The sequence below is a fragment of the Rhinolophus ferrumequinum genome, chromosome 11 (assembly GCF_004115265.2).
Source record: "Rhinolophus ferrumequinum isolate MPI-CBG mRhiFer1 chromosome 11, mRhiFer1_v1.p, whole genome shotgun sequence".
NCBI classification, from domain to species: domain Eukaryota; kingdom Metazoa; phylum Chordata; class Mammalia; order Chiroptera; family Rhinolophidae; genus Rhinolophus; species Rhinolophus ferrumequinum.
Genome location: NC_046294.1, coordinates 70,086,935 through 70,110,910, shown reverse-complemented (window position 1 = coordinate 70,110,910; position 23,976 = coordinate 70,086,935). Strand labels below are relative to the sequence as shown.

At 31.9% G+C, this 23,976-nt stretch overlaps 1 protein-coding gene across 1 annotated transcript in view; it reads right to left on the bottom strand.

Moving 5' to 3' along the window:
* The window catches only part of CNTN5 (contactin 5), a 1,273,287-nt gene that overhangs the window by 284,836 nt on the left and 964,475 nt on the right, over positions 1–23,976 (bottom strand).

Sequence of the window (23,976 nt, the reverse complement as noted above, 5' to 3'; positions counted from 1 at the left end):
TTAATCAACCATCCCCCATAGTTAGACATTCAGCGTAGTCCCAGTTTTATTTGTGTGTTTGTTTTTTCACTTTGAAACAGTACTGTTATAAACAACATTGCACATATATCATATTCTTTGCTTTTATTTTCTGCAGCAGACATTAACAAAAATGGAATTGATGGATCAAAGGGCATGTACATTTTTCATTTTAATAAGTACTGCCAGATTGTTTTTCAATAATATAGTGGCAGTTTCCACATCTATCAGTAATATATGAGACTATTTCCCCATATCTTTGCTACCATTTTATGTGATTAATCTGCTTAATTTTTGTCAGTATTCAAAGGTAAAAAAATGGCATTTGCCACTTTAATTAATATTCCTCTGAACTCTAAGACGGTTGAACATCATTTTATAATTTATTGTCCATTTGCATCTGCTTTTCTGAAATGTTCGTTTACATTGTTTTTTTAATTTATTTTCATTTTCTTATTTGCCTGTTTGCATTGTTTAAATTAATTTCTTAGAGTTCTTTGTGTGTTAGAACCATTAAGACTGTGTTCCTCAGAAAAATTCTTCCTCAGTGTATTGTTAGTGTAGGACGGCTTCTGCAATATAATTTTATAAACATTTTTGGGAGAAACAAACATATCTGTTTCCCTCATGATTTCTGAATATTTGTTTGTTTGTAAAATTATCCATAAGCCCCAGTTTATGTCCACATTATCTGCAGTATTTCTAACGAGTTTTTTTTATTATTTTTAAACAGTTGGATCTTTAATCCATCAGAACTATATTCATATTTTTGGTGTGAGATGAGAAATGCAACTGTTTCAGCATGATTAAAACTAAAAGTCCTTTCCCCACAATATTTGCAATGTTGTCTTTGTTGTATAATTGGTTCTCACATAGTTGAATCTGTTTCAGGCTTTTCAGTTCTGTTCCACTGATTTATTTATTGCTATCTATATTTAATGCACTTTATGGTCTGGACTGAGTCTACTTTTTCAGTTTGATTTCTCACTACTTCCTTCCATATCTGATGACCCAGAAAGACATCTCTGTGTATTTCTAATCATATCTGTTAAAATCCTGCTAATCCTTTGAGACCTGTCCTAAATGCCTCCTCTTCAGCAAAGTCTTTTATTATTTATGTAATCTGCTGGGATTTTTTTTTCTTTCTTTTTAAATAACAAAGTGCTTTGTATATACTACTCACATCTCTTGTAACATGCTACCATAGAGTATAATTGCTAAGGGTAGGATATTTTTCCACTAATTTTCTGTATAGAAACAATTGCGATATTCTCTACTATAAACAATGCTATAATAAATAACTTCAGGGTTTTTTTTTTTTTTACCACATTTCTGATTTATTCTTTGAAATAAAACATAGAATTGAAATTGCTAGATTACAGTTGATAGTTTTTGCTTGTTTGTGTCGGGACATACCTATATCTAACATCCAGGAAGGCAGAACCTAGAATTTTGGAATAACCCATAGGTTGGCATGGCATATCATTCTTCTAATATGTGTGAAATTGATTGGTGATTTTTTTTTTTAATTTAGGATTTTTGGATATCGATTCAAGGATGAGAGTGTCTGTAGCTTATTAGGCTTGTTGGTTTGTGTGTGTGCATATTGTTAGGGATTTGATGGTTGGTTTGTTTACAAGCTAGCTTTGACAGGTTAGGTATTACAGTGATGGATGATAGCTTGGTAAACATGCCAGAATATTGCCATCCTCTATTGTGATAGCTTAAGTAGTAGATTATATGTTCCTTAGAATACTGATCAGACTGTAACAAAAAGTCACCTGGGTCTGCCACCGTCAATTGAGTTAGTTTTTCTTTTTACAATGTTTTAAATTTCTTCCATTTTTTCTTTAATTGTATTTAAAATATCTGCTGGTGTCAACTTTGGCAATTCATGTTTCCCTAGAAAATCAACTATTTCATCCATAATTTCTATGTTTCAGCAGTAAGTTATATAAATAGTAATTATTTAAAGTTATATGAATAGTAACTGTTTAAATCTATTTTCCCCTTTTTATGATATTACATTTTGGTTAGGAGCATAGGCCTTCAGGGAGGACAATTTAGATTCAAACACAATTCTGACACAATGATGCATCCTTAGGAAAGTTATCTAAATTCTATGAATTTTATTTAATGGAGGTATTTATCAGTTCCTTAAAAATTCAAATATCTTTAGGGCAGTGGCATCGTTTCTCTTGTTCAACAGTATGCCCACAGTGTCTCATAGAGTGCTGGGCATACAGTTAGTACTTAATAAATGTTTATGAAATAAATGAGTGGATGATTTGCGTAATATTGTTTGGAGGATTAAGTGAACTAAGTTCTTGTAAATTACTTAGCAAAATACACAGTGAATAATGAGTACTCAATGATTGTTAGCTATAATGATTTTTAAATCATTAGTTTTGTCAGAGAATTGTCTTTTTTATTTGTCTTTGAGCATTTTGAGTATTATTATGTTTTTGTTTTATTAATGAGTCTCTTTTTTTATTCACTCACCTACTTTCTTGATCAGCATACTTATATTGTGCTCTAACTTTTTGAACTGAATGATCAATATAGTAATTATTTATGGTTAATAATAAAAGCATATAATACTGTACTTTCCTCTTCTATCAGATGTAGGTACATGCCATATATTTTGATATGTAGAGATATACACTTGTATAGTTTCTGCTTTTTGGAGCTTGTTGAATCAATCTTTGCAGTTAAATATAGGATCAATTTTTGTGAAAATTACATATCTATTGGAAAAGGGTATATTTTACTTATGACAAAAGTTTAAAAGTTAGCTTTTGCATAGTTTTTGTTAATCAGGTAATTAAAATATTATTTTAATATTTTTCATAATTTTAAAGCCATTTAACTTTTATCAAATCACATCTCATATGGAATATTTGTATACTTGAGAAAAAACAGTTATAAGCAAAGCTAGTGTGCTTGAAGTAAGGATGAGGGACCTGGAGTTTACCTGCTTATTCCTCCACAGAATATAGTAGAAAATTACTGCTCTGTGTCCTTTTTCGTTTTTATTCTAGTTGATCTGTTAGACTGAGAGAGGTATGTTACATTTTCCACTATTACCATTACTACTAGTATCTTCTTGCATTTCAAACAATTTTATTTTGTTTTTGGTTAACTTTTTCTCTGCAAATAAATATTCATAAAAGTCAATACACTTCTGTAATACATCATCTATATATTGTGTGACTTTACTAACAATTGTTACCCCAATAAACTTTAATTAAAACAAAAAGTCAACACAGTTTTAGAGTATTAACCTTTATCAAAATAGAATGATCCTCTTTCTAATTTAGTGACTTTTTTTTACTTTAAATAATATTTTATCCAATTTATCCTCTGATTCATTCTTTCTTTCCTTTTTTTTTTTTTTTTTTTTTTTTTTTTTTTTTGTGGTATGTCACTTTGTTTTGAACTGATTCCCCTAACTGGTAAATAGATTTAACTTTTGACTCAATCTTCAAATTTTTGTCTTTTAATGGTGAAATTTAAGTTTTTAATTTTGTTGTTCCAACTGGTAATAATAATTATTATTCAGTCATTTTGGAGTTATGAAATACAGAAAATACATAATTTCATATTAATAATGTTAACAGAAATAAACTTTGGAATAAAAATTATCATGGATTAAAAAATGACTAAAGAAGATATGCCTATAAAAGTATGCAGATTAAAACATAGAATAGAAATTAACAATTAAAAATATAAAAGTATAAATATAAAACTTAATGGATGGGTTAAACATCAAATGAGACACAGTTGAATAAAAGATTTTCTGCAAGTGGATAGAGTTCCTTATTCAGAATGAAGCACCATCCAGACAGAGAAAGTAAGAGAGAGGAAAAAAAGTGAGACACTGAGACTAGAGGTGGAGGAGATTACATAATATCATAAGAGAAAATGGCACAAAAATTTCCCGAAATGATGAAGAACATGAATCCTCTAATACAGGAAACACAATACAGAGATCCCCGACTTATGATGGTTTGATTTACAATGATTTTCTGACTTTAAAGTGACGCAAAAACAAAACACAATTTAGTGGAAACCATACTTCAAATTTTGATCTCTTCCCAGGCTAGCAATATGCAGTATCATACTCTCTCGTTATGCTGGGCAGTCGCAGTGAGCTGCTACTCCCAGTTAAGCACAAATCACCAGGGTAAATAACTCATGTTCTACAGTGTACTGTGTGGCCAGCGCTTTTAGGATATTGTGTTCTGAGCATGTAGGGTAAGCTAAGTTTTGATGTTTGGTATCATAAGAATTATATCTTATGATATTTTCAACTTACTATGGGTAATTGGGACGTAACCCCTTTGGAAGTCAAGGAGCATCTGTATATACTAAGCATGACAATGACCATAGAACACCAATGCCATATATTAGGAGTAGCCAGAAAGGGAAAATAGATCATCTACAAAAGAATAATAAGTTCAATGTTCACTGGCTTTCCAATAGCAACAATGGGAACAGAAGATGTTGGTACAGTTAGTTATATCCAATGTGCTTAAAGGGAATAAACAAAACAAAACTATTAAGTTAGAATTTTGTACATAGTAAGTTGTCTTTTAGAAGTGAAAGGGAAATGAAGATATCAAATCTACAAAAACTGAACAAGTTAATCACCATCAGACTATAACTGAAGGATATATAAATTTCAGGAAAAAAGGAAAATGACTCCAGAAAGAAAGATGAAGATGCAAAAAGAATGGTAGAAAAACAAACAAACAAACAAAACTATACTACTATACTAACAGCAACAACGACAACAACAACAACAACAACAACAACATGGACATATAAAAAGGGACCGAACTAAAATACCGATCAAAAAGAACACATAATTAAATAGAAGGAGTGAACAGAGTTAATATGTCCCAAAGTTCTTTTATTTTGAGGGAGGATAGTTAAGATACTTATGAACATTAGATTTTAAGTATGCATGCTAAAATGAATAGGGCAACCATTAAAAGAGTAGAAAAAGGATAATTTTTCAAATAAATGGAGAGGATAGCAAAGACTGGGAAGCTCAGTTCTTCTCAAAATGCACTTCTTTTTTCTCCTGGTCACACATTTTCTTATTTTACATGCAAATAGGCATGACCATGATGCTGATTTCTGGCCATGAGATGTAGTGAAATTGACCCTAAAACATCTGCAGCTCTTCCACTCTGTCTGTATTGGCTAGCTTATGTCAATGCCTGGGGCAACTTTGGAAGTCGGGTGTGTGTGTTTGTGTGGGGGGAGATAGTAGAGACTGGGTCTGTAAATGACTATTTTGAGGAAAGTGTTAAATGACTACCTCATCAATGACAAAAATAACACTTTTTCGATACTGCTTGAATGAAACAGAAATATTTGTCTTGCTAAGATCCGGGTAGTTGAAGGTTAATTTGTTATTCCTGCTAGCATCATTTTAGTAGCATAGAAATTGATATATAGAAATAGATAACTGCCATAGCAAGACATAATATATTTGAAACAGTTGGGTGAGAAAGGGTGAGGATCTGATACTGAAAAACGAGAAGATGAGGACCCTGTCATGCAGTGGCAAAATTCACGTTTGATAACTTGGAAAGATAATCCAAATATTTATAGAGCCTAGTGACAGAGTTACAAGATAGAATGTTAAAACAGTGTGTGGATTGTCACTAGCTTCATTATCAAAGTATCAGGAAAAAAAAAGATGAGCTCAAAAATACTAGCTGGATTTTCAGCAGAATTAATAACAGAAAGACTACAAAACATGGGACCTTAGTCGCATAGCAGATTAATTGCAAAAATGGCTTCAATTCTCCATCACTGTCTATATCCACATCTTTTACTGTGTAACCTATCTAATGAAGAAGGCCCTGACCCTTCCCCACACACAGGAGAGCCAGGTTTTACAATGAATGCTCACGCTGAAGAATTTCATGTTTGTGATGGACCAGTGACTGGTTTGGGTTTCCTATTCTTTTCTTTTCTGAATGGAATATTTATTTTTTTCCTGTGGATAATTAAGTCCTGTTCCACCTTTGTGTTAGGCCACATAACTTATCTTTTGAGTTCATATGTTATAGAATCAGGAGGGTCCATATCTGAACCTAATGGAGATATGAAAATCTGGGATTTGAGTATATGCAGAGACCGGATGGGATTTGGTTTGTCTTCCTTGAGGAAGGGGTGAATGCATCCAATATGTGGGAAGCATTGAAATGTTCATCACAAGAACAAACTGGCTAAGAGTTAAAAAATCACATTTCCCTTTCTTCCTGGGTGCATAATTAGATCTCATTTTCCAGTATCCTTTAGGTAGGGGCATGTGATTCCATAGGTAGAATATGGAAAGAATGACGTATCAAACATCATCCAGGTACTAAACCTTTCACATGATACTCCATTTTTACTTTTCTCTGGTCTGCTGAATAGATGCTGATGCCAATGGAAACTCTTGTAGAAAAACATATAGGAAAATGTTTTCATGTCTGTGTTGTATTGAAGGATCATTTTTCAAACAAGATGTAAGATATTGCTATCTGTAATTTATCATTGATACATACTGCACTAATATTAACAATTTCTTTTCATTAAGATATAAGATAAGGTCAAGCCACAACTTGGGAGAAGTCACGTGTCACACAAATAACTGCAAAGACGAATAAATTAGATAAAGAACTCCTATAAATCTGTAAGAAAAACAACTGATAAAAGTGAGCAAAGAACAAAAGAGGAAACACAAATGATCAAGAAACATTTGAAAACACATACAGTATCATTCATAATCAGGGTAAATGAAAATGTAGGCCACAAAGACATTCCATTTCATGCTTTAAAAAATTGTCAGAATGTGGTGCTTTGAGAAACCTAAAAATACTAATTAATTGTAGGCATGGCTGTCGGTCAATAAGACTGATTTACACACGGATGGTGGGGTTTTACATGGATACAGCTAGTTTGGAAAACTATTGGAATCAACTTACAAATGAGAATAATCACATACTCTATAATCTGGAAGATCATTAATGTATGTAATGTAATCACAAATTATACTCCTTTGAGGAACTCTTGTGCATGTCCACAAGGAATAATGTACACAATTTCTATAGTGATATTTTAAAATAAACATTTTTTTGAGATTACTTTTGTCTTTTTAGACTGTTAATTGAATCAGACAGTTTGTCCTCCTTGAGTCTGGCTTCTTTCTTTCAGCATAAGATTATGAGATTCATCTATGTTGTGAGTTATCAATAGTTCATTCCTTTTAATTGTTGAGTCGTATTCTAATACATGGTTAAGCCACAGTTTATCCAGTCACCTGTTGACTGTTGGACACATGGTTTATTTTCAATTTTAAGTTACTATGAATAGAATTGCTGTTGTACATTCATGTACAAGTTGTTTGTGGACATATGTTTTTATTTCTCTTGCATAAGTAGAAGTAAAATATCCCATATACGTGAGGTAAATGTTTAACTGTAACAAGACACTGGCAGACTATTTTCCATTGTGAATTACATAATTTTATACCTCCACCAGCCATGTATGAAATTTCCATCTGTTCTACATCCTTGAAAATACTTGTATTGTCAATCTGTTCCATATTATTCAACATTAATATCCACATGTTACAACACTACTTATTCAAAATGTTGCTTTCCACATTGAGTTACTGGGCATTTTTGTGACAAAGTAATTGACTTTATATGTGTGGGTCTTATTCAGGACTCTCTTCTGTTTCATTAATCTGGAAACCTGTCTTATGCCAGTTCCTCCCTTTCTTGATTATTACTTTTATATAAAATCATGAAATCAAGTGTGTATGTCTTTTACATTTGTTCTTTTTCTACCAAACTGTTTTGGGTATACTTTGAATTTTAATGTAAATTTTAGAAGTAGCTTGCTAACACCTATAAAAATAGAAGCTTTCTGGGATTTTGACTAAATTATGTTGAATTAATTTACCAATTTGTGGAGAACTGACATATGAACACTATTGAATTTTATAATATTATATTTATTTAGATATTCTTTCATTTCTCTCAGCAATGTTATGTGATTTCTCAGTGTATAGGTCTTGTGCATATTTTGTTTAGTTCATTGCGAAATATTAATTTTGGTAGTTTTTAGTAGATTCCTTAAGCCAGTTTACATACACATTTATGGCATCTGCAGAGACAGTTTTACTTCTTCCTTTCCCATCTCTAGGGCATTTTATTTCTTTTTATGCCTTATTTTACAGTCTAGGCGCCCATTAAATGTTGGACAGAAGTGATAGAAGTGATGAAAGGAATAAAAAAGGAAAATATTTCAGTCTTTTACCATAGTATGTTGAATAATGGTTTTTTTTGTAGATGTCCTTTTTCTGGATGAGAAAACTTCCCTCCAGTCCTACACTGTTGAGAATTAGATTATGTATATTGAATTTCTTCATTATGTATATTGAATTTTGTCATATGCCTCATTTACTAAGATGAATATAAGAGTCTTCTCTTTTATTCTTTTTATGTGACAAATTACATTAATTAATTTTAAAAAGTTAAACCAACTTTACATTTTTGAGGTAAACCCCACTTGGTCATGTTGTATAATTTCTTGTTTGACAGAATTCATTAGTGAGCTCTCTGGGTTCTAAGTTTCTGTATTGGGAATGTTTTTAATTACAAACTCAATTGTATTAATAGATATGGGACAATTCAGATTTCTTTTTTTTTTAAACTAAAGTTTATTGGGGTGACAATGGTTAGTAAAGTTACATAGGTTTCAAGTGTACAATTCTGTATTACATCATCTATATGTCACACTGTGTGTTCACCACCCAGAGTCAGTTCTCCTTCCATCACCATATATTTGATCCCCTTTTCCCTCTTCTACTACTCCCATCTCCCCTCCCCCACTGAACTATTGTCTGTGTCTATGAGTTTTTGTTTCTTTCTTTATTTGTCTTGTTCCTTTATTTCTTTCAGTTTTACATCCCACATATCAGTGAAATCATATGGTTCTCTACTTTTTCTGTGTGTCTTGCAACACATATTTCGCTTAGCATAATAAGAGACAATTCAGATTTTCTAGTTCTTATTGTGCCAGATATGAAAATTATGCCTTTTAAAGCATTTGTTTATTTGGTTTAGTTGTAAAATTAAATGTTGTTAAAAACATTCCCTTCCTGTCATTTTAATGATTTAGGATAGAGATGTAGTGATATTTCCTTCCTCATGCTTGTTATTGAAAATATGAATTTTATCTCTTCTTTTTGATGTTTATCAATTTTATTGATATTTTCTAAAAACCAGCTTTGGATTTCATTTTATTCCCGACTGTCTGTCCATATTCAATTTCATTGATTTCTGCTACATATTTCTTTTTCCTTCTATGACCTTTGGCTTTAAATTGATTGACTTTTTTAATTCTTTAAGATGAAGGTTTAGATCATTGATTTTCAAATTTTCCATTTTTTAAATATATAAATTTATGTCTAACCACTGTTTTAACTATATCACAAACATGTTGTGTTTTCATTTTTTTTAGTTCAAAACATTTTCTAATTTCATTTGTGATTTCTTCAACAATTTTGTTATTTAGTTGCGTGCTTTGAATTTCTAAATATTTGGTGATTTTTCAAGTATTCTTTTGTTATTTATGTATAATTTAGTTTTGTCAATACTTTTATAATAAGTGACCCTTGCTTTATGCCCCACTGTATGGTTTATCTTGGTGAATGTTCCATGTGAAGATTTTTTAAAAATTGTGTATTCTATAGTTGGTGGGTGTAATATTCTTTAAGATTCATTTAGGTCAAGTTGGTAAATAATTGTGTTCAAGTCTTCTGTACTTTACTGATATTCTGTCTTTTTGCTCTTATAATTGAAAAATTACTGGAAAAAAGTGTTAAAATCTCCAACTATGTGACTTTGTCAATTTCTCCTTTATGTACTATCATATTTTGCTTCATGTATTTTAAAGCTCTATTATTGGGTGCCTATTCAGTTTGGATTTTGTAATGTCTTCTTGAGAAATTGACCTTTTTATTATTATGAAGTGCCCATCTTTATCTTATGTGACACTCCTTATGCTGAAGTACACTTTGCCTGATACTAACATAGTTACTTAAACTTTCTTAGGAGTAGTGTTTGCATGGTGTATCTTTTTTTCATTCACTTGTTTTTAATGAGGGTGTGTGTGAAATTTTTTTACATTTAAAGTGGGATTCTTGCAGACAGTATATTATAGAATCTTGCTTTTTCATCTAGTCTGACAACATCTGCTTTTGGTGTGTTTTAGTGAATTAACATTTGAAATATCTGTGGTTGGGTTAAGGTCTTGTGTTATAATACTATTTTTCTATCTATTCCACCAGTTCTTTGTTCCTTTTCTGCCTTTTTTCCTTGCCTTATTTTCTTTCCTGTTTTTTTTTCCCAGTATTTCATTAAAGTTCTCTAATGGTTTATTACGTATAGCCTTTTATTCATATGTTTATAGTTGTTCTAATATTTGCAACATGTATCTGACAATACTATGCTTATATGTCTCCCTGTTCTTGTCTCATATATTTATTTGTGTCAATCTTATCATACAGATTTTTCAATATACTTTATAAACCCTGCAACACATTGTTATTATTTTTACTTTAAAGAAAAAAAATAAAATTAGAAATTTTAGAAATCAAAAACAGCAAATATTTTATATTTATTCATATTTAAAAAGAGAAAGACAAAACTTTTCTTGCTCTTTATTCTTTTGTGGAATTTGGAGTTTCCAAAGTGTTTTCTTCAGATTAAAGAATTCTTTTTAGCAGAATGTGCATTTTTTAAAATTATAGTTGGTGTACAATATTATATCAGTTTCAGGTGTACAACATAGTGATCTGACATTTATGTATCTTAAAATGTACTTACCACACTAAGTAAGCCTAGTAACTATCTGTCACCATGCAAAGCTATCACATTATTACTGATTCTGTTCCTTTCACCTTTCTCACTCAGCCCTCCACGTCTCTCCCTCCTGACAACCATCAGTTTATTCTTCATTTCTATGAGTCTGATTTTGTTTTGTTTGTTCATTTATTTTGATTTTTAAAAATTTCGTATATAAGTGAAATCATGTGGTATTTGCCTCTCTCTGTCTGACTCATTTCATTTAGCATATTACCCTCTAGGTCCATCCATGGTGTTGCAAATGGCAGTATTTTGTTCTTTTTATTGCTGAGTAATAACTAATTTTATATATATCCCACATCTTCTTTATCCATTCATCAATTGATAAACATCTAGGTTGCTTCCATATCTTGGCTATTATAAACAATACGACATTGAACATAGGGGTGCATATAACTGTTCAAATTACCATGTTTCCCCAAAAATAAGACCTAGCCAGACAATCAGCTCTAATGCGTCTTTTGGAGCAAAAATTGACATAAGACCCGGTATATATTGTATTGTATTGTATTGTATGATATGATATGATATGATATGATATGATATGATATGATATGATATTATATTATACCTGGTCTTATATTATAGTAAAATAAGACTGGGTCTTATATTAATTTTTGCTCCAAAAGAAGCGTTACAGCTGATTGTCCGACTAGGTCTTATTTTCGGGGAAACATGGTAGTGTTTTCATTTTCTTCAGATAATAAATACCCAGAAGTGGAGTTGCTAGTTTGTATGGTGGATCTATTTTTAGTTTTTTGAGTAATCTCTACACTGTTAATATTCCTTATAGTGCTGTCTATTACAACAAATTATTCCGGGTTTCTTGCTTGACAATGTATTTCTCTTTCATGTTTGAAGAATTTTTTCACCAGATACATAATTCTAGGGAGAATATATATATATATATACACACACACACACACACACACATATATATGTACGTATTTTAACTTTTTATTTATTTTACGTGTGTTTTTCCAGGACCCATCTGCTCCATGTCAAGTAGTTGTCTCAATGTAGTTGTGGAAGGTGCAGCTCACAGTGGCCCATGTGGGGATCGAACTGGCAACTTTGTTGTTAAGAGCACTGCGCTCTAACCAACTGAGCCAACAGACTGCCCCTAGGCAGACTATATTTTTAAGATTTTCTTTTTATCATTGAGTTTCAGCAATTAGATTATGGTGTGCCTTGATATATTTTTCTTTGTGTTTATCCTGCTTACGTTTCATTAAGCTTTGGAAATCTGTGGAGTTATATTTTTCAATAATGTGATAATTTTGGTCTTAATCTTTTATTTATTTATTTATTTTGCCTACTTGTATCTTCTGGGGCTAAACTTTCATATGTGTTACATAATTTAATTGTTGTTTCATAGAGCTCATAGGTACAATTCAATATTTTCTCTAGATCTATTATAGTTTCTATAGTTTCTCTTGCTCTATCTTCAATTCCATTCATCCTTTTTACTGCAGTGTCTGTCCTGTAATTAATCCAATAAAGTAATTTTTTTTTTATTTTGGTGTGATATTTTTCCATTCTAAAAGTTTCATTTTAAAATCAGTCTCCATTTTTCTCTTGATTATGTTGATATTTTCCTTTAAATAATGGAACATATTTGTAAGACCTATTTTAAAATACTTTTTTGTTAATCTGTTATCTGTCATATTTCTAGGTGTTTTCATTGACTGATTATTCTCCTGTTTATAGTTCACATTTTTTGTTTTTTTGCTTCTTCACATTTTTAGCATTATTTCTTTTTATTTATTTATTAGAGGTTATACATTGTCTGGTGCCTGAACTTTGTCTTTGTCACTGAACAATAGGTGAATTTTGTTCTGGCATGCAGTAGATTTACTTATAGTTCGGCTCAATCCTTGTAAGGCTTACCTGTAATCTTTGTTAGGATGAGTTCAGTGTACCTTTTATTTGAGGACTAGGTTAATAGTAGTTCTAATGCCTGGTCTTTTTACGGTCTCTACTAAATGACCCATTTGTTCAATAAGGTTTTATCATTCTGGTGGTTTGGAGTTTGAATTTTTTCTGACTGTGCAATATCCAGTATTTTTTCCTTCTCCAGGAGTTTTTCTTAGGGTGCAAAGTCTCATTCTGTGCACTCACAGCTTACTATTTGGTCATATACTCAAAGAAATCCCAGCGCAGATTTCAGGAGGTCATTCTCTGGGTGTCTCCCCTTTCTGTTATTCTGCCCTATAAATTTATTTGGCCCTATAAAATTCAGTCACCTCAGCCTCTTTGCTATCCCTATGCTATCTTTTCAGCTCAGTGATTCTGTTCTGCTCTTCTTGGGTTCCTCCTCCCAGGGTCAGTTTGTGGTGAATGCCTACTGGCAGAACGCTAGAATGATGGTCACCTTCACCCGATTGTTTTCATTCTCTGAAGGATTACACTCCTGCATTAACTGTTCTTCAGTAAATGAAAACAAGTGTTCCTTATATTTTGTTTAGGTTTGTAGTTGTTTAGATTTGGGGCTAATACGATACCAATTATTCTGCCAGACTTGGTAGTGGAAGTCCAAATTTGTATTTATAGGCAAAAAAAAATCTGGTAATAATACAATCCCATTAACAGAAGAATGGATAAATATGTTTTATGTATTACGCATGACATTCCTATTAATTAGCAAATACATAAACTATACCTACTTTGAACACAATGCAAAAATCTTAGAAATAAAGGTTGAGGAAGCAAAAGCAAGTAATGAATGACTATGTCTGTTATAATAAAATTTTAGTAATGTTCAAAAATCAAACAAAAATAAAGAATATAAATTTAGAGATATATCCATACATCATAAGATAATTTTGTTGAAATAAATCACAAGAATGATAAACACATTCTTCAGGCTGTTTGTTCTTCTTGAGGAGAGATAGGCAGCTGGGATTGGTGAACACCACAAATTGACTTTAAATTTAATCATTGTAACTCTAGGTACTGTTTTGATTCTTAAGTTGGTTGCTGGGTTCACAAGCATTCATTTGTGTTAATCATGTATTACATTAAAAGTGGATAGACCCAGTGTGTAACGTTTTCATTCCTCACTCATGGTGTCAGAGGTAAGCTTCTTCATGCCTACATTCTCTGCCAGTTATTTAATCTACATATAGATAATTTAATGCAACGGAGAAGTTCCATTGGAAAGAAATCTTAGTTCTTTCATATGAGAATAATCACTTCTTGATATTACTTTCTTATATCTAGATTTCTGTATTTCTCCTCAGTAAAATATAACATTATTGAACTAAACATTTATTTTGCATGGCATCTTTTTCTTCTGTCTTTAATTATTACATCATTTCTACTTTAGTTTGTGTTTTAGGACTTACTGAATTCAATTATAGCTGACCTTTAATTATTTACTTAAGAACACATTACCTCAAATAGTCATGACCAAAGTTAAAACTGCTATTTTTCACTTTCCAAAATTTTCAATACCTGAATTTTCAGTGATATATCATTGACTTCCTGACTCCATCTTAAACTGAGAAAATTCTTCTTGTAATAGGGAGAAAAAATTGCACATTGATGGCATAAAAGGAGATCTAATAAGGAAAAACATCAAGAGAACTTTAGTAGTAAGACTGATTATGGTCAAATTACTACTAGAAAAAGTGATTTAATAGTAAGAGTGATTATAGTAGTAAGAGAACTCAAGTATGTTCATTAACTCCTTCAGAAAAGCTTTTCTAAGTCCTCACTATATGTCAGACCTGTATTAGAAGTGAAGATCAATAAAATGAATATTATAATGCCTTGAGAAATTTATGACTTCATAATTAGAAAGACAAAAAAATGAACCTAATGATTCAAATACAGAAAGAAACACAGTCAAGACAACTGTTTTTGTTAGAATAGAATGTAAGTGATGGCTGCATTCCATAAAGAGATGGTATGTGAAGTGAGCCTTCAAGGATGAGGAAAATTTATACACACAGCAAAAGTATGTTCTTGGTAATAAAATCCATGTTCATGAACACAGAAAGGTAAGAGATAGCATGATAGATTAGTGGAACTGCACACAGCTTGATATGCTACATGCGTATGTGTGCAGGAAACCACTGGCAAGTTTACGGAAAGCATATTTCCCCTTCAAAAACAAAGATAACTTCAAATTATAAAAGTTTGAATTCTGTTTACTTCCATTTTTTTTATTTCTCATATCCTCAAGATTAGTATTTTAAAATTTTTGCTTCAAAGTTGTTAGAAGGTTTGGAATGTGAAAATTTTGAAAAGCATTGATGGAGTGGCTGGTAACGTATTTGCAAAGATTTCTATATGCACTGATATATGAGTACACAAGTCATTTTTAATGAACTACTGATCCTGAACCTACTGGCAGTGCTAACGCTTTATAGGCATTTTGGATACCCCATATTCATTTAAGTTGTCTATGACAACTTAGGGGAAATCAAATAATTTTTGCTGTTTTCAAATGACTTATTGGTAATCAAGGATGATTCATTCATTTTTTTGTTGGCATGTGGGATTTTTTTTAAAATCTGAGATTATAATAAGACTTTATTTTGTTTCATATTATATTATTTAAAGCCAATTTCTTTTCAATAATAACTTGAAAACAGGGTTGTTGCTCAAAAAGAGGACTGATTTTAACTACACTAAAAGGATGAGTAGCAATGTTAGCTTTGATGGTAAGGCAGAGCAGAGTTATACCTTTTCCCTATTTTAGTCTGTTAAAATTATGTCTGTACTTCTACACATTTGATTTTCACGTAGAATAAGCAATGCAAGTTACAGAAGATAAAGAGGCTTTTTGTAGCTAATGTTATACTGAGAATGGCACTATTCATTTGGCTCAAAAATATCTCTGTTAATGACAGTAAAAGACTATATGAAGCCACAATGAAATTCTGACACAAGCTTTTTGTAGTCTGCTGTTGAAGTGACAGAATAAAAATGCCTTCAAATGTAGTTCTAGAAAGTAAGAAAAGTGTTGAATGTACTTGGCCATTGTTGAAGTCATTAAAAGTATTTTTTAAAGATCATTTTTATATACATAATAAGGTAATGTGTAGTATCTGTCAAGGCAGAAGGAATACTTACCTGTAAAGATTTAATGATTTCAAAGGAAAGTACTCCCCAACTACAAATTACCATTCATACACAAATTGTAGGTCTGTCTAATAGAGCTTCCTATTTTCCTTGCATAAGTCACAAGTGAGATATGAATTTTACATCTGATGTGAAAATACCTACAGTTATGGCTCCTTTGTGACTTACTTGAGAAAGAAGGAAACATTGCATATGTTTGATAGAAACTGAAAGAACCAAGTTTTATAACTTTTCTCTAAGAAAGCACATAAAAAGCCATCATAAAAAAAAGCTATTGAGACAATGGTATTTTTTCTTCTTTTATGACCTTGTATCTATAAATAAATAAATAAATAAATAAATAAATAAATAACAAAACTCAACTGATAATGTGGGTGATCACTGCTAGCTACATAATATGCCAAAATTTGAAGGCAAAAGTTTCCTTTATAAAAGTCTGGAAACTTTCAGAGTCAGTGAGCATGATGTCTGAATCTTTCTTGAGAGGGTTTCATCTTTGAGGCAAGACACCAATGTTTCAGCTACCAAATAATTGAGCTAATAAGCATTTAGGAAGAAGAAATGAAATGCATCTAACTTAAGTATAAGTTTTAGATCTCTCTCCTTGCTGATTCTTGATTAACTCATACCCTTCCTATGACATTATTTCTACTTAGGACCCAAAAGTCACAGCTCAGAATATATCAGTCCATCATTTTTAATTATCTTAGGCAAGAATCAAATTTTGGTAAAGAATCTTGGTGGTCTCTGTGAGATTATGACCTAATATGGCTTGTTTTTACCATTGTTTTACAAAATTTACGAATTTTCCTTAATATAACAGTAAAAGCAGTCAATTCAGAGGCCAGCCCATGTCCCAGGTATAGGGAACTGGATGCCTTTCATTTCTACATGTAGTTCTGCCCAGGTGCTTCTTATTCTCCAATCAGGGGAAACCCCTGAATCCAGCAAAATAAGGAGGACTCAGAAGAATTACATGCCATGCTGTCATTGCAATGGAACAAGAAGACTAGGTTTGAAGATAGCTGAAGGAAGCTTCTGGAATGATGCTATATTTTTTTTCATTCATTAAACAGTTATGTATGACCTACCTATTATGTGCTAGGCTTTGTGATAGACTTGGGGGTTATAATGGTGAACATGATAGATATGGAACTTTTATACAATTAGTTATGTAACGACTTAAAGAATAATAAGCATGATTTAGAGGAAGTACAAAAATAGGATCACCCAATCTAGTATGGTGGTCGGGGTGGTGGGGCGGAGGGTGCAGAGACTATTTCCTTAAGCAAGTAATATTAAGTCCAGACTTGAAGAATGAGTTGGAGTTCTCCAAGCAGAGACAAAACTAACAGCATGTGCTGCCAAATGGGGGTAAGAGAAAAAAATGATGCATGTAAGAAACTGATTAAAAAAAAATATATATTATATATTATATATTAAATATATATATCATATTAAATATATATTATATATTATATATTATATATATATTATATATTATATATTATATATTAAAAATATATATATTTATATATATATAAATATATATATTTATATATATATATAAAATATATATATATATATATATTTGTTTTAAAAAGACCTAAAGAAAGAAAAAAAAGAAACTGAAAGAAATTCAGTATGGTTTGTGCTTGGTTGGCAGTGGCTAGTGACAAGGCTGAAGAGGTAGGCAGGCATGAGTATGAAGTGCCATAAAAGCCATTTTAAAGAGTTTGGACTTTTCCTAACGGTTACTGAAAATCACTCAAGTATTTTAAGCAGGAGTGTGATGTTTGTATTTGAGTTTTGGACAGGTTCCACAGTTTATGTTTTTAAGAGAGAGTAAACATTTTAGGCTTGAGGGCTAGAAGGTCTGTTGTAAGTACTCAACTTTGCCATTATAGTGTGAAAGCAGACATAGACAATACATAAATGAATGGGAATGGTTGTACTCCAGTAAAATTTTGTTTATGAAGAGAAGTGACCAGTCTGTGGTCCATAGTTTGCCAAACCGTGGTTTAGGATATTCTGTATACAGCAAGTAGAATGCACTAAAAATAAGCAAAAAATATTTTTTTCGGGGGGTAGCAAACATTGATAGAACTGAAAGGAGAAATAGACAGCAATACAATAATAATCGGAGACTTCAATACCCTGTAGGGGGTGCCAAAAAATGTATACAAGTGGACACTTTGGTCAAGCTTTTGGTTAATGTTGCTCAAGCAGTAGTTCACCATAATCAGAAGTGTATGGATGCTGATGGTAACCATTCTGAGCACCTCTTGTAATTGCAGAAGTCAAACGTGACTTGTAGTCATCTTTTGTTATTGTTATATACTGAGTATTACAATTTTAATATGGTTTTTTCCTTTCTTAAAATGTTTATACATTTTTTTGGTGCTCTCTCTCTCTCTCTCTCTCTCTCTCTCTCTCTCTCTGTGTGTGTGTATATATATATCTATATATATATAGATATATATATACACACACACAAAACTATTATCTATTATGTCTTCCTGGTAAATTGACCCTTTTATCATTACATAATATCATTCTTTGTCTCTTGTGACAGTTTGACATACAGCTATTTTGTCTGATAAAAGTATAGTTTCCCCTCATCCCCACTATCTTTTGGTTACTATTTGCATGAAATATCTTTTCCCATCTTTCTACTTTCAACCTATGTGTGTCATTAATCAGGAGTAAGTCTCTTGTAGACAGAATATAGTTTGTGCTTTTTAAAAATCCATTCAACCACTCTGGGTCTTTTGATTGGAGAGTTTATTCCATTTAAATGTAAAATAATTATTGATATGAAGGACTTACTATTGCAATTTTGTAATTTTTTTTGGTGTGTCTTGCAGATCTTTATCTGTCCTTTCTTTTCTTTGTTATCTTTACTTGTGCTTCATTGATTTTTTTTTTTTTATTGCTATACTTTGATTTTATTCTCTTTCTTTTTTGTGTATTTTCTATGGTATTTTCTTTGTGGTTACCATGGGGATTACATAAAACAACTTATAATAGTATATTTTAAGCTAATCACAACTTAATTTCAATTGCATACAAAATCTCTACACTTACTCCCCCACACCCTTGTGTTATTGATGTCACAATGTACATGTTTTTTATATTGTATATCTATTAACATATTGTATAGTAATAATTACTTTTATTATTTTGTCTTTTAACTTTTAACCTAGAATTGAGAGTGATTTACTGCCACCTTTGTGTGAAAATACCTAGAGATATGGCTCCTTTGAGCCATAACTATTCTATATTTGTCTATGTATTTACCTTTACCAGTGAGCTTAATATTTTTATATTTCAGCTTTCATATTACTGTTTAGCATCCTTTCATTTGAACTTGTAGAACTCCCCTTAGCATTGATTGTAAGGCGGGTCTAATGGTAATGAACTCCTTCAGGGCTGTTTATCTGAAAAAGTCTTTAATTCTCTGTCATTTTTGAAAGAGTTTTGCCGAGTATAATATTCTTACTTGGCAGTTTTTTTTTCTTTCAACATATTGAACATATGGTCCCATTCCATTCTCACCTGCAATGTTTCTGCTTAGAAATCTGCATATAAAATTCGGGGAGCTACCCTTGTATGTGGTAAGTTGATTTTCTCATGTTGTTTTGTCTCTTTGTCTTTGATTTCTGACAATTTGATTACAAGCTGTCTTGGCTTTTACTTCTTTGGTCCATCTAATTTATGGTCCACTGGACTTCCCTGATTTGAATATCCATTTCCTCCCCCAGATTTAGGGAGTTTTGGGCAATTATTTCATTCAACAAACTTTCTGCCCCTTTTTCTCTATCCTTGTTCTGAGACTGCATATAGTAGTAATATAATGTATATAGTAGTCTTTTGGAGTGGTTTCCTATAAGTCTCTTAAGCTTTCTTTACTCTTTTTGATTATTTTCTTTTTGCTCCTTTGACTAAATAATTTCCAATGACTTGTCTTTGAGTTCACAGATACCTTTTTCTGCTTTATTAACTCTATGTTTAAACCCTCTAGTGAATTTCTCAGTTCAATTATTGTATTATTCAGCTCCATGATTTATTTCTGTTTGGTACTTTTTAAAAATATGTTTTTGATCTCTTGGTTGAAATTCTTACTTTGTTCATGCATTGTTCTCTTGCTCTCATAGAGCATCTTTATGATTGTTATTTTGAATTTTCTGTCAGGTAAATCTTATAACTTCTTTTCATTAGAATCAGTTTCTAGAGATTTATAGTGTTCTTTGGGACATATTTTCCTTGATTCCTTGTGTTAGTGTGGGCAGAGTAGCCAAAACAGCCACATCTCCCAGTCTTCACAGAATGGTCTCTTGCAAATGAAGACTCTCACCAATCAATGCAGCCAGGTATTGTGGGGGGACTCCCAAACCTCTCTGCTGGTTCAAACCTTTGTCTTTATCCTCAGTTTCCCCAACCTGACTACAGTACGCCAGGTCCCATTAGCACTCTAAGATAGGCGACACAGAAGCCATCACCTCAAGCAGTCCCAGAAATATCAGAATGTTCGACCTATGTTCCAGTCCTATTCTTCTCTCCAATGGGAGAAGTTTGGATATGAGAAATTCCTCCCAATTGTATTGTACTGTGTCAGGCATAGGGCTTATGGAGACAGAGTCTCGAATATTTTTACTAGCTTTGATGTTGATGTTGACCAGGAGGCAAGAACCTCTCAACCAGTTTCCAGATTTCTCACAAAGGACATTGTTCTGTGTATTGTTGTTGAATCAGTATGACTGGGGTGGGGGGTAAGAAAGGTCCAGAGCTTTCTATTCTGCTATCTTCCTGCCATCATTATCCTGAATTTACTTGTTATAATCACTCTGTGAAATACAAATTACGATTTGGTCTAGTTTACCCATGAAGTAGAGAGAAATTAAGCAAATTCAGAGTATAATCTGTTAAGGTGGAAGAAACATGATTAAATGTAAATGCAGATGAGAAAAAGCCAGTAGGGAGAAAGACATTGAAAATTTTGGGAAGGTTAACAATGAAGAGAATATGCTAAGAAAGCAGAAGGTGATAAGATGCAGAACAAAGGTAGATTTACATTAATAATAAGGATTCCTTCTGTTGTTGTTATTGTTCTTAAAGGAGGCAAGGAAAGAGGGTGTATAGGGAAGTCGAGAAGTTTGGAGTCAGAAAGTGAAGCCAGTTTTCTGTCCAACACTTTCAATTAACTCTGTAAAGAAGCATCTGACATTGCCTGCTGAAGTAGGATATGGAGCTTTGAGGACAGTGGTTAGTGTTTGAAGCAGCCACTATGAGGACATAGCAGGTTAGTAAGCAGCACTGAGGGCCTAAGTAAGGCTAGGGACACTCCGTTTATAGTGGAACTATCATGTAGAGTTCTCTGTTTTCTTTCATAGTACTAAGCAGCTTGAGTAGAGGCACACAGACAGTGAATGATTATATTCAATAAGGATTTGAAAAGTGGGTATAATGAAAGAATATTGTGGCAAGGGAGTTAAAGATATGAAAGAGAGTGACTAAAGCAGTGAACCATGTACTCTAGTTCATAAAAGGTAAGTGATGAAGACAGAAGTCCTAATAAAAAGGAAGAAATTAAAGATCATGAATAAGGTAATTTTGATACTTAATAATGATAATACTTGATAATGATAATAAATGTTACTGGTTGATGTATTTGCTTTACTATACTTTTTATCATTATTTGGGAGTGTACTCTTTCTACTTATAAAACAAAAAGTTTGCTGTAAAACAGTATGGCATAGTATGCCAGCAGCAGCCTCATACATTTCATGTTTATGACATCTCTTGATTCTATCATTTTCTATAGTGCTTGATTTAATCTCATATGTTTTGTGCAGTTATGAGCTGTACAGGCTTATAGCCTAGGAGCAATAGGCTATACCATATAGCCTAGGTGTGTAGTAGGCTATACAATCTAAGTTTGTGTAAGTACACTCTCTGTGTTTACACAATAAAATTTCCTAACGACACATTTTAGAACATATTCCCTGTCATTAAGCGGCATATGACTGTAATTTGTATGTGCATTGTTGATCCTATAAATTCTGTCAGTAACAAAGGAAGGAAGTAAAATCTCTGCTTTCCTCTGTATGTTTTAATCAATAAGTTAAAAATATTGATGCCAGGAGCCATCAGAGTTTTATGTAAAGCTACTGCATATACACTATGCAGCGAGAAGTATAGTAGCTACATGGTACTGAGATGGGCATTCTAGACCTAGCTTTGTGATTTTATGGGAGACTCACGGCAGTTACGTAATTTCTATCTAGGCCTTAATTTGTGAAAAGATTGTGTTTAGGAAGTATGGTTTTCCTGGCTATTGACTGATCTATTATTCTTGGACTATAAAATTATATAGCTATTATTAATTGAACTTTTTGTTCTCCGATTTTTATTGGGGATATCATTTAATTTTCACAGAAGCCTAAGAAGTTTGTTTTACTTTCTTTATTTTACATGTAAGTAAACTAACAAATTAAGTAATCCTCTAGCTAGAAAGAAAAGAAAGATAACTCTGAAGCCATTATTCTTATATATGTTAAATATACATATTCATGTATATTATCTCTTTGGCTCTTTAGGGTATATATCAAGAAGAGATGGAGAGAAGTGAACAGACAATGGGGCATACATATACCCCAAATGAATATATGGCATACTTGTAGTATTTGTACACAGTAGATTATATAAATCTGTGGCATAGTTTAATCTCAGGTAGTTAAGAGGCCATGCTAGTGATACACCATCCTAATGAGAAGGCTATGGCTTTCACTTCTTTTAGGATAGTACATTCTACTCTCTACTACAGCCACAGTCTTTACCATTAGGTGGACAGTGCAAAAGTACACAAAACATGATCATTTGATTATATTAGTACAAATTAATTCTGTTGCTCCCTACCCTCACTTATATTATGAGTTCAAAGCATAGCACACTAGTTCAGAACAGTTTGTGAGGGTTAACGTTTATTCCATTTGCATTTATGGAGAACAATGTTTTAACTGAACTTGCATTCACATAAAGCACAGAACAAGCCTTAACACTATTTTTTTTTAAATAGAGGACATAAACGGATATTGAACAATTTATTAACAGACAATATTAGCCATCATTTTGTCATAAAGATAGAGTGAACGGGCTGTTAAGATTTATTCCCCGTCTTTATATGTTTAAAATTTACATTGTTTATTAGAATATTTTTTAATTTAAAAAAGCACCCCCAGCTCCACCCCCCAAAAAAAGCCCACAAAAACCAAGAGGCACAAAAAGCCTAGTCTTTTCACATAAGGAATCGATTACTCCATAGTCTATTTCAGTTTGGGAGAAACAGAGGTTCAGATTTGTCTTTCAATATCATTTTTCTTGAGTTGTATAGATATCTGCATTTCATTTGCCTTTTTAAAATAATTGTATTGCCTACAGATTTTAAAGTTACTGAGAACTTTTTAAAGCAAAGAAGATACCAGGCCAAACTGTAATTAAAATCAGCATATGGCTCAAACATTTTGTTTGACCATTGTGTTTATCTGTCTTGTTTTGTATTTACATCCAGATAATATGGACCTGATAGCAACAGTTATTAAATCATCAAAACTAATAGTGGAGCAGTATTTATCCATTTCATATATATGTAATTTTTTTCTAAATATTTTATTCTTGGTATTTACATTTTGCAAATTTTGTGGATTCTTGGCATTCTTAAGGATTGGTAGGTCAAATATGATGCCAAAATAATCATATCAAATATTTTAAATATTAAGAGCAGCTAGAATAAAAAATGTCACCCTTTACTTAATATCTAAAATTAGCTCTAAAAATAGTCTTTTTAAACTCAGTGTAAAAAAAAAAAAAAAGAAAGGCTTTGATCTGAAAGAATGTTTGGAAAAGATAAAACTGACATAAATTCCTA